General features: G+C 46.7%; 1 long non-coding RNA gene across 4 annotated transcripts; it reads right to left on the bottom strand.

The window, feature by feature from the left end:
* Positions 1-7,967: 7,967 nt before the first annotated feature.
* On the bottom strand, positions 7,968-11,838 carry LOC119330278. Of its 4 annotated transcripts, none has more exons than XR_005160002.1 (8): positions 11,746-11,838; positions 11,272-11,429; positions 10,785-11,177; positions 9,983-10,084; positions 9,832-9,900; positions 9,378-9,729; positions 8,859-9,303; positions 7,968-8,669 (listed from the first exon to the last, which is right to left on the bottom strand). It is a non-coding gene; the product is annotated as an uncharacterized LOC119330278 (long non-coding RNA). The 4 variants fall into 4 exon arrangements; XR_005160000.1 differs by having other exon boundaries at positions 7,968-9,303; positions 10,785-10,907; positions 10,998-11,177; XR_005159999.1 differs by having other exon boundaries at positions 7,968-9,303.

The raw sequence follows: 11,838 nt of genomic DNA, 5'->3' as shown, positions 1-11,838 counted from the left end.
CAAGTTATGAGTGAACGCATCGACAATCTTGCCGCCGACTTGCGACTTTCCGAGCAACATACAAGGGACTACTTCGACCACAAGCTCGACGATCACAAGCAAGAGAATGACGCAAGGATGGACAAGATTCGTGCTTTGTTGCTAAACCGCTCTTCTTCCACTTCAAGAAGGAGCCGTTCAAGTCGCCATTCCGACTTTACCCCCTCCGGCTCAAGTACACCGACATCGAACACTCTTCGTCGAGCCGCGCGCAACGAGCGTCAAGCAAACCTCAATCCTCTTCGAGACATCAACTCGCAAGAACATCGACGATGTCAAGCCGAAGAAGCCTTTGCGCTAGCTCGAGAACGGCAACAACAACGCCAACATGAAGAGGAAGAACGCGCGCATCTACACCAAAATGCACAAGATGCCGAGGCTCAACGTCAAGAACAACAACTCCGTGACGCTCAAGCACTTGAGGCGCAACAAGCTCTACGTGATGCGAGTCGAGCCGTTGCCGACCGAGGCCGACAAGCCCGTGAACAAGAGGAAGCACTTCGCGAAGAACTTCAAGAACGACGATTTCAAGCTCGCATGCATCGTCTAGTTCCTCCTTGAGCTCGACGCGCTTCTCCACAAGCTCGCCAAGACCATCAAGTTCATCAAGAGCATGAAAACAATGAGAATCCTCCGCGACAAGAGCAACACGAGGTTGACAACCCTCCGCGTCAAGAGCACCACGAGTTGAACAATCATCTACAACATGGGCGTCATCATCCCCGACCCCAACACAATGAAGAGCAACGCTACGACAAGCTCAAGTTCACCATGCCCAAGTTCAACGGAAGCAACGATCCCGAAGAATACCTTTCATGGGCATTGAAAGTTGACATGATCTTCCGTTTGCACAATTATGAAGAAGAGAAGAAGATCGCGATGGCATCCCTTGAGTTCCAAGACTATGTTCTCATTTGGTGGGAACAAATCATAGAGCGTCGCGAGACAAGAGGTGAACCACCCATCACTACTTGGGCACAAATGAAGGATGTCATGAGAGCACACTTCGTGCCTAACTACTACAACCGCGACCTCTTCAAGAAACTCCAACAACCCAAGCAAGGAACCAAGAGCATTGAAGAATACTACAAGGAGATGGAGATTGCTATGATAAGAGCCAATGTGACGGAAGATGATGAGCAAACAATGGCACGTTTCTTGAATGGACTCAATCATCCTATCAAGAAGATCGCCGACTTCCAACCATACTCAAATCTCATCGAGCTAGTGCACCAGGCTACCAAAGCGGAACGCCAAGTGCAAGATGATTTCAAGTATGCCAAGTTCTCATCCAAGTCCTACGGCTTCTCCAATAACCAAGCTTCAACGACTCCAACACCGACTACAAGACCCTCTACTTCCAACATCGACAAGTCGACTTCCAAGAAAGCTTCGCCAACTACAAGCAATCCTCATACGAGCAACTTCAAGCCGAGAGCTTCATCATCATCAACCCCTATCGATGAGACCGTCAAGACGAGTTCCCTCAAGTGTTTCACTTGCGGCGGACGAGGCCACAAGTCCTATGAGTGCACCAACAAGCGCATCATGATCTTCAACGACGATGGCACTTATGATTTCATGAGCGAAGGAGAAAGGAAGCCCTTGAGCAAGTCACCATGCACCGCCAAGTGAACAATGAAGACGACCAAGTCTTTTGTGATGAAGACTCAAGTCCCGCACTTGTTGTCTCCAAAGTCTTGACTCTCCAACATCACCAAGAAGAAGACCAACGATGCCACATATTCCACACCAAGGCCGGCATCAAAGGACGATCCGTCAAGGTCATCATCGATGGAGGGAGTTGTCACAATCTTGCAAGTGAAGAACTTTGCTCCAAGCTCCAATTGCCCAAGACGAAGCATCCACATCCATACGAAGTGCAATGGCTTAGTGACTCCGGTACCATCCAAGTCGAGCACCGAGTGCAAGTATCCTTCAAAATCGGCGCCTACGAAGACAACTTGGAGTGCGATGTCATCTCAATGACCGTTTGTCATCTTCTCCTTGGACGGCCATGGCAATTCGATAGAGGAGTCGTCCACAATGGGCGTACAAACCACTATAGCTTCAAGATGCACGGAAAGGAGTTTGTGTTACGACCTATGTCTCCAAGCCAAGTGATTGCCGATAAGCAAGCCACCCATCGTGGAGAGAATGGTGAGAGAGTGAGCCACCAAAAAGAGAGTGAGCGCCACAAGCCCAAATTGAGCGCCTCCACGATGAGCGAAAACAAGAACCTAGTTCTATTTGCCACCAAACGTGAGATGAGAGAAGTGTGTGAGAACCCATCTAGTGTCCTACACTACGTCCTCGTGTGCAAGGACAATGCACCACAAACTAACACTTCTCACACTCTTCCTCTAGTGTTGTCTTCTCTTTTGCAGGAATTTCAAGATGTTTTCCCCGATGAGCTACCTCCGGGACTACCTCCTCTACGAGGCATTGAGCACCGCATCGACCTCATCCCCGGAGCACCGCTTCCGAACAAAGCTCCCTACCATGTCAACCCCGAAGAAACCAAAGAAATTCAAAGGCAAGTAAAGCATCTCATAGACCATGGTCATGTGCGTGAAAGTTTGAGCCCTTGTGCCGTACCGGTCATTCTTGTGCCAAAACGTGACGGTAGCTTTCGCATGTGCTCCGATTGTAGACCTATCAATTCTATCACCGTTCGCTATAGGTACCCCATTCCACGCCTAGATGATATGCTAGATGAGCTTAGTGGTGCCACTATATTTTCCAAAATTGATCTTAAGAGTGGTTACTATCAAATCCGCATACAAGAGGGCGATAAATGGAAAACCGCCTTCAAAACCAAATTTGGTTTGTATGAGTGGTTAGTCATGCCTATGGGTCTCTCAGAAGCACTGGGCACTTTTATGCGCCTTATGAATCATGTCTTTCGCCCTTACATTGGTATATTTGTTGTGGTTTACTTCGATGACATTCTTGTGTTTAGCAAATCTATCCAAGAGCATGTCACCCATGTCCGCACCGTTTTGAAAACTCTTAGGAAAGAGTGTCTCTATGCTAATATGGAGAAATGCCTTTTTGGTGTTGATAAGCTCGTTTTCTTAGGGTTTGTTGTCTCTTCTAAGGGTGTTCATGTAGATGAGTCCAAGATCAATGCTATTAAGACTTGGCCGCAACCAACCAACTTGTATCAAGTGCGTAGTTTCCTTGGTCTTGCGGGTTTCTACCATCGCTTTGTGAAGGATTTTAGCACCATTGCTTCGCCTTTGCATTCTTTGAGCAAGAAGAATGCGCCGTTTGTTTGGGGACCATCCCAAGATACCGCATTCAATGAGCTTAAGAATTTGCTTACTCATGCTCCCGTGCTTGCTTTACCCAACTTCGACAAGCCTTTTGAGATTCATTGCGATGCTAACGGTAATGGCATAGGAGGTGTGTTAACGCAAGAGAAGCGCCCCATAGCTTACTTTAGTGAGAAACTTTCCGGAGCGCAACTCAACTATCCCATCTATGACAAAGAGCTATATTCTTTAGTCCGTGTTTTACATGAATGGGAACATTACCTTCGTCCCATGAGTTTATCATTCATACCGATCATGAGACTCTCAAGTATCTTAAGGGTCAAACTAAGTTGAACAAGCGTCATACTAAATGGAGTGAATTCATTGAGTCTTTTCCCTATGTCATCAAGTACATCAAGGGTAAAGAAAACATCGTAGTGGATGCTCTTTCCCGCATATGCATGCTAGTCACACAACTTGAGTTAGATGTCATTGGCTTCGAGCATATCAAAGAATTGTATGAGCATGATGAAACTTTTGCCACTCCTTATGCCAAGTGTTTGTCGAATACATCTTGGGAACGCTATTACATCAAAGACGGCTATCTTATGAGAGCTAACAAACTTTGCATCCCCAAGTCGTCCCTTCGTTTGTTGCTTTTGCAGGAATCATATGGAGGAGGCTTAATGGGACATTTCGGACGCGACAAGACGTTCGCCACGCTCTCGAAGAGCTACTTTTGGTCAAAGATGTTTCAGGACGTCAATCGCTTCACCAACCGATGTTCGACATGCCGCAAAGCTAAGTCCAAAGCTCAATCTCATGGCCTCTATATGCCTCTACCGATTCCATACCAACCATGGGAAGGCATTAGCATGGACTTTGTACTTGGTTTGCCTAGAACTCACAATGGGAAAGATTCCATATTTGTCGTTGTGGACCGTTTCTCCAAAATGGCACATTTTATTCCTTGTCACAAGATAAACGATGCTTCACATGTTGCTAATCTCTTTTGTAGGGAAATATTGCGTCTCCATGGTGTGCCAAAGACAATGGTCTCGGACCGCGACGTCAAGTTCCTTAGCTACTTTTGGAAGACCTTATGCGCCAAGCTCGGAATCAAGCTACTCTTCTCCACGGCATACCATCCTCAAACCGACGGCCAAACGGAGGTGACAAACCGCACACTCTCCGCTCTACTTCGAGTACTCATCAAGAAGAACATCAAGGAGTGGGAGGAGTGCCTACCTATCGCCGAGTTCGCCTACAACCGAGCAAGACACTCAACAACCGGCAAGTCTCCTTTCGAGGTCGTTTACGGATTCAACCCATTGTCACCATTGGGCATTCTTCCTCTACCACTCCAAGAGCGCATCAATTTGGACGCAAGTGCGCGTGCGACACATCTCAAGAAGATGCATGAAGATATAAGAAACACCATCGAGCGCCAAGTTCAACGCCTTGCGACCAAGCTCAACTTCAATAAGCAACCTATGGTCTTCAATATCGGTGATCGAGTGTGGCTACACCTTCGCAAGGACTGTTTCCCACAAGAACGCAAATCCAAGCTTCGACCATGAGCGAATGGACCCTTCAAGGTGCTTGCACGCTACAACGACAACGCTTACAAGATCGACCTCCCGCGCGACAAGTACAACGTGAGCGACACCTTCAACGCCAAAGATCTCTCTCCCTTCCATGGTGATGAAGAATTTGATCCGAGGACGGATCTTCCCCAAGGGAGGGGAGATGATGCGGAGCATCCCAAGGTCATCCCCATGGACCTACCATCGTCTCATCAAGTGCCTAGTGGACCCATGACTCGATCACGTGCAAGAGCTCTTGAAACCGAGGTGACATCTCTCCTCTCACAATTCCACTTCGATGCACATGAAGCATGGCTACTACCTCATATGGATACTTTGTGCATACTCAGGTACAATGGAGAAGCTAAGGAGCAAGGACACGAAGAAGAGGAAGATGGACGAGAAGACGGAGAAGAAGGAGGGCTGAAGGAAAAGTCCCAGCCACCGGACGACCGGCCGGGACCGGACGTCCGGCGCCTGAAGCATCAGCCGAGCCCCAGCGAGAGGACGTCCGGCCCAGACCGGACGACCGGTGCCCCTGCACCCAAAGCAAACGAGCGGACGTCCGGTCCGAACCGGATGACCGGCGCCCCTGCATCCGAACCAACATCAGCGGAAAACCGACGTTTCTAGACGTCCGGCACCCCCATCACAGAGCCGAACCAGCGGACGTCCGGAGGACATCGGACGACCGGCCGCTCCTGAGACACCGGACGACCGGCCACCAGCGGACGTCCGGTACCTGGCTGCGTCCAGATTCGGGCCCGAGGCCCATGTACCCCTACTTTCGCCCCCATTTGCACTTAGACTATAAATAGACCTCTACCACCCCCTTTCTAGGGTTAGCAAATGTTTAGCTCAGATTTGTGAGAGAGCTTTGCTCATCCACTTGGTTACCTTCTCCTCGGAGATTCGAGCCTCCACCGAAGAAGATCCCCCAAGCGGATTCAAGACCTCCTTTCGGAGAAGATCATCAAGACCCCTCTTGGGTGGCCCCCATCAAGACCTCCTCAAGGAGAAGAACCGGTTACCGTGTATCGTCCTTAGTTGTCCGTGGATTCGTGTATCTCTACCTATGTACTCGAGGATCTAGCCCATGTGTGACTTATTCGTGTCGGTTTAGTGATTTCCTCTTGTGTTTTCCTTCCGTTCTTCCTCGTGTTCTTCGTGATTTCCCCGGGATCCGCTCCTTTCGTGAAAGATCGGGCGATTAGGGTCTCTACTCTACATCATCCTTGCTGTCGCCAGGACCTCATGTTTGTGCAGATCTCCCGGACACCCTGCTTCATGAGATCATTGCTCTTTTTAATTCTTTTCACGACTTCCTTGCTTTTATAGGCACTTGCCGCTCTTGGCGTGTTGCATTTTCTTCCTTCCCCTCCATTTATAGCTCCAACTTTCCGCCTTTGCACCTAAAACCAAATCTTTATGCTCGTCCGCATAGCCATGGTATTAAGCCCGTCCTTTTATCTGACTGCAAATGGAAGCTGAGTGATCCTACCCACAAAAATGTATCCCTTTGCTGTTCTGTGCCCCAAAACACTCCAAATCAGATGCACTATTTGGGCTGCTCATATGGGTATCTTATCTTCTCCTATGAGGAGCACTGTCTCCTTGTCGATGTGCACAATGGTACCAAGGTTAATCCCCCCAAACTTCCATCCAACAACCGCCTTGGGTACTTTTGTGGCATAGGCATTCTTACAGGTCCACATAGTTCACCCAACTCACGCCTCCTCCTATGCTCGAGAACCTCCATGTTTGAGTGGCAGGTTGGAACAAACTCCTGGTCAGGACACCCTCTTGCCCTTAAAGGTGAACGCATCCATCAGATAGTGTTCTTCAAAGGTGTCATCTTTGTCATGGATGTTCTTGTGAGGCTCCACACCATACACTTGTCACCTGAATTCAGCATGCAAAAAATAAAAATCGCGCGGGACCCTGAATCCTTTTTTATTAGCCCATGGTTGGTGGTCTCTGGTGACATGCTTCTCATGCTTGACCTCCGCATAGGATCTGACGAGTTGAATGACTCACATTATAGCTTCTTTAAGGTCTTTCACCTTGACTTTTCTGTCGAGCCAGCCAAGTGGGTGAAGAAGGAGAGGTTGGAAAATCAAGCTCTGTTTGTTAGCCTTGATAGGAGGAATCCTGCATTTTCTTGCATGAGCCCTGAAAGATGGGGAGGAAAAAGTAACTGCGTTTATGTTGCCAAGCTATTTGATGATCCTGATGAAACTTGGACTGCTGTTGAGGTTGGCCAGCGAGTGCGAAAAGGCGTTGTTCACAACCTTTATTATGGTGTTGCATTCCCGTCGGACTACAGTCATCTGGCTAGCCTCTGGCTGTACCCCAGTTTAGTCTATGGTAGTACTAGCCAGTGATATTGCTGAAGGGTTTTGGCTAGTCTTGCACAAGCTTGCACAAGCACTGGCTATTTCTGTTGTTTTAACTTTAGTTAGCGATCAGCTCCTGCAACTACAATGGTTTCCTCACATGGCACCAGTGTTATGTGTTCAAGGCCATTTATTTAATATGTATTGACATGGCTGGTTGTAATGTGGCTGTCATTTGTTGATGCCTGGTGACAATCTACTTTAGAATGTCTTCAGAAGTTTGGACTGAATCTTTGCGCTTCCATGTATTTCCTGCTTGATGAGTTTTCTGCCGTATAGTAGAAGTTTGTACTCACCGTTTGGTTGTTTTTTAGAAGATTCGGTACAGGTTTTAGCATTATATACAATGTTTTGTCATTGTACTCCCTCCCTTCAGAAATACTTGTCATCAAAATAGATAAAATGGGATGTATCTAGATGTATTTTAGTTCTAGATACATCTCCTTTATCCATTTTGATAACAAGTATTTTCGGACGGAGGGAGTAGTATTCACCTCCGATTTTTGTCTAAAGCTGGAGCGACTATGACATTAGGCAGCATGCATGCTCCAGTGCATGAGGACTAGCAGCTGGGGCGCGCCCGTGGCGCGCCGCCTGAGCGGTAGCTCGGCGGTGCTAGCTGGGTAAGTGCCCCTTCAGCTAGTTTGTTCAGCTCTTGTTAGCACATACACGTGCCAGATATCATCAACTATACGAACTTAATTACAAATTCATTTGAATAACTTCAAATATCACTGATGCAAAAGTCAAGTAGTATGACAATCTAGAAGTCATGGCAAAAAAATATTGGCTCCAATTGAAGCAACACCCACACTTCCAAGAAGGCAAGATCATAAAGCAACACGTATGTAGCAGCTACCAACCTTTGCACCATCGCGGGCCTCCGCCTTGCCCCTGCCTTGAATATGAGCACCGGCATTGGTGCCAGCGCCGCCTTGTCGAGCACCCCTTCACTGGTCCTCTTCCTTGTCGGCCCGGCCGCCATGCCGGATCCATCCTGCATGGTGCACAGGTATATCACGCAATCCTCCCCAACCTTCTTGGTGCCTCCACGCACTCTGCCCTGAATCTGGACACCAGCATGGCAGCCAGCGACACCTTGTCAAGCCCCGTCCGCTGGTCCTCTTCCTCATCGGCCGCGTGCCGTGCCGGGTCCCATCCGATGCACACCGTCCCTCCCTGCATCGCACATACATGTAGTTCAGGTACAGACGAGGCACATCGCCATGAACGCCGCCATGAGCTCCAGCGTCTCGCCAGAGCTGCAGCTGGTGTACTGTCACAAGTGAGCTTGTCGATGAGACGACGAAGTCCGCTACAGCAGGTGTACCCTCCATCCGTTGATGTCGCAGCTACCGACAACTTGATGTCGTTGTTAACTTGTTATCTGCCTATGTCAGTCATCATCTTAATACCAAACAAGCAATGGAAAATGAAATCTTAAGAAAATTAATTTGTGATTAATTCTAATGCATTGCTCGAACCAACATATGTATAAACGAAGTGGAAAGTAATGACAAATTATGAGTTAAATATCTGGGCACCATGCCACTTATTTTGTAAGTATGAAACAAACATACCTGCAAAATGTAAATGTGTTCTTTGGCACTGCACATTGACAAATGGAATTGCAAGTTCTCTTTCATATTCTTAATGCCTACTTTGCAAAGCATCAGACAGTTGTATTGGTGCTGGCTCAAATTCTTTGTCGCAGTTAAATGATAAGTAGAGAGGAAGTTAACTTTGATTCATGACCATCGACCCTTCGTTGGGCATTTGGACGGAGAGGAATCCTCCATGTGCCATTCCTCCTCTTGCTAAGGGGAGGCAGCTGCAATGGAGCATTGCATCACTACCTCTTTCGACAGTCGCCTTTACCTTTGGTGTTTCCTCGAGCACCGCAGACCGTGAACTCAATGTAGGTGCTTCCTCAAATGCTTTCATGTACAATGTTATGAGGTACTACTCCAGGTGCTTGATCTCCAGCTCCAGTGTGGCAACCTCCCTTATCAGTTGGTTAGTTGGCTGCCAAAGAAAACATCAGTTTCATCTGATGGAATATACTATACTATACATGTCCTAGTAAAAACAAGTGTCACCTTGAGGATTGCGCTCTCATTGAATAGAGTAACTGAGCAGAGTTAGGACCCAACGCTTTCTCCAGTGCGCCGTGCACCGTTTGCTGATGGTCAAGGTGCCTCTCCAGCTGCACAATCTACATCAGATCATCGTCATCCCATTAGACCAAAATACTGGGTGCATCCAGAAATGAAAATGTTGTAACAATTCTTTCAAGATGCAGTCTCTGATTTCTTCTGCATGTGAGCTAGTAAGAACAGAAAAAAAAGAATTGCTTCCTGTCTCTTTTCTCAGGATGTCTTGCGTGTCACTCTTGGGATGGATTCCCTTGTTGGTTTCATTCTGCAGACGAGAGTTTGAGTTCCTACCATTCTGGAAGACACCACAGAAACAAAACAAAAAAAAATCTCAAATCTGCAGAGAACCAGTGGTATATGAAGCACAAGAAAAAGGGTAACAAAAGGGGAAACTTACTGGCTTTGGGTGATTAGACACTTTCTGCGAAGAAGGCTATGCATCCTTGCATTTTTCTCCTCTAAATCGCTGCCATTACTCAAATCATAAATACATTTTTATACGCATTTATCAGCATCAATCAACCTGAGAAAAAGGTAATGTTTCCAACCTTTTGGAACGCTTGTGCCTGGATGGGGTATTGTAGGGGGGCTTCACTGGTTTGGCCAAGGATCTGTGCCCTTTCTTCTCCAGTGCCTCCATCTCTCTCATTCTTGAAACCAACCAAGAAGTGAATGAAATCAGAAGAAGGAAACCATGGCAGGCACCAAAGTACAAGTGATCAAGAAGAAAACAAGCTTGCGCTAAGACACAGGGAGAGAGAAATGCAACGAAGAATACAAAATAAATAAATAAGAACTTGTACAATTTAGCTGGTGCAGTGTACGGAATTAATTGAAGGCTCAAGCAGTGAAGCAGAAGTGGGAGAAAGAGAGTTGAAGGTTCAAGGAACGAAGCGGGGGGAGTGGGAGAGAGAGAGGGAGAGGGAGCACCCACTTGCCTGAACAACAGCAAGGTTATACACATGCATGTTCACTAAAACGAGTTAACAATCCTAACTCTAGTAGGTTTTGCATATCTCGGTTTCAATTATTAATTTTCATCATTTCATATGGAAGCCACCAAGCTAGCCTGAAATACTGGAGCTCTTCACTAAAAATGAATGTAAAAAAAATCATGTGCAGTCGTCACCACTCAAATGAATATTGACTTTTGCAGGGGCTTCACTAAATGAATGTAAGCAAAATGAATCTTAAAATATAGTTGTGCAAATTATAATAGCTCCAAGAGAGCAAACAATCAGTGCTTTGTCTATGGATTTAGATCTAGCAAAACCTGCAACAACTATAAAAAGGAAGAATACAACAGCTCATCTCCTCTGAACACAAAACAACGCCGGCGTCAGGTCATACCAGTTACTGAAGGAAGCTTCATAACATCATCAACTGGAGTGACATTGATTAGCCAGGCTTCGTCAATATCTTGGAAGAAGGAAGCACCCTTGTATCTAGTTTCAGCAATGAACACATCTTCTCCTAAAGGAAGACAGTACAATCAGACGATTCTTAATCAATGCCAAACACATCTTCTCACCAGGTAAGTCACTTTAATGGCCCCTCACATACATCACATTAATCGTTGTTTCTACAGTTCCACAAGCAATAGACAAGAGGGACACAAATGATCTTTAGACTCAAACTATTTGCCACCATCTCTGTGTTACTGCAACTGCAAGCACACGCCTGACTACCTAAGATCTCATTTCCTCCATTTTCAACATATACATTCTCACATCAGGAACAAATCTGCACCGTCATTAAATAGCTTGGTTAACTAATCCGAGCAGATATTTGACAGAGTAAAACAAAAATGAATAATCTGAAAGCTAGCACGATTTACCCCGACGAAATATGCAGGGCACGGCACCCCTAAAGTCATTGTCCTGGGCCCGGCCTGGCGTGAACCCGCTGCTTCGCTCCACCCCCACTTGGAGTAGTCGCTGCAGCCGGCAAGAGTGGCTCCTCCGCCGTCGCCTCAAGCGCCCCCAACCCTCTCTCCTAAAATATTAAAAGGCAGTACCAAAAATAAAACTTCTAGCCATCTTTTATGATGAGACGGATTGAACTAACACTCAGAGGGACCGCATAAGTTTTTCATATAAAGCAGTCACCACGGATCAAATAGTAAAGAACTGCATATATACTCACTGCATATAGGCATTTCCTCAAACATATTGTGAGCCATTTACATCCATCCTTAGGGCCAGAATGAGCAAACATCTTGAAATTAATGGCAGAATGATATCCAACCTCAATCTTCGGAGCAAGAACACACACAGAGGAATAGGGTTGGGGAGAGAAATTGATTTGTTACCTTTACCAATGATTTATGGATGATTGCCTCGATCCAGTGCACAACTCTATAGCAGATCCACCATCACTTCATAGTTGTCCCCTTTCATCTGCC

Source organism: Triticum dicoccoides, chromosome 7A, assembly GCF_002162155.2.
Source record: "Triticum dicoccoides isolate Atlit2015 ecotype Zavitan chromosome 7A, WEW_v2.0, whole genome shotgun sequence".
NCBI lineage: Eukaryota > Viridiplantae > Streptophyta > Magnoliopsida > Poales > Poaceae > Triticum > Triticum dicoccoides.
This window is presented reverse-complemented; position numbering and strand designations above follow the sequence as displayed.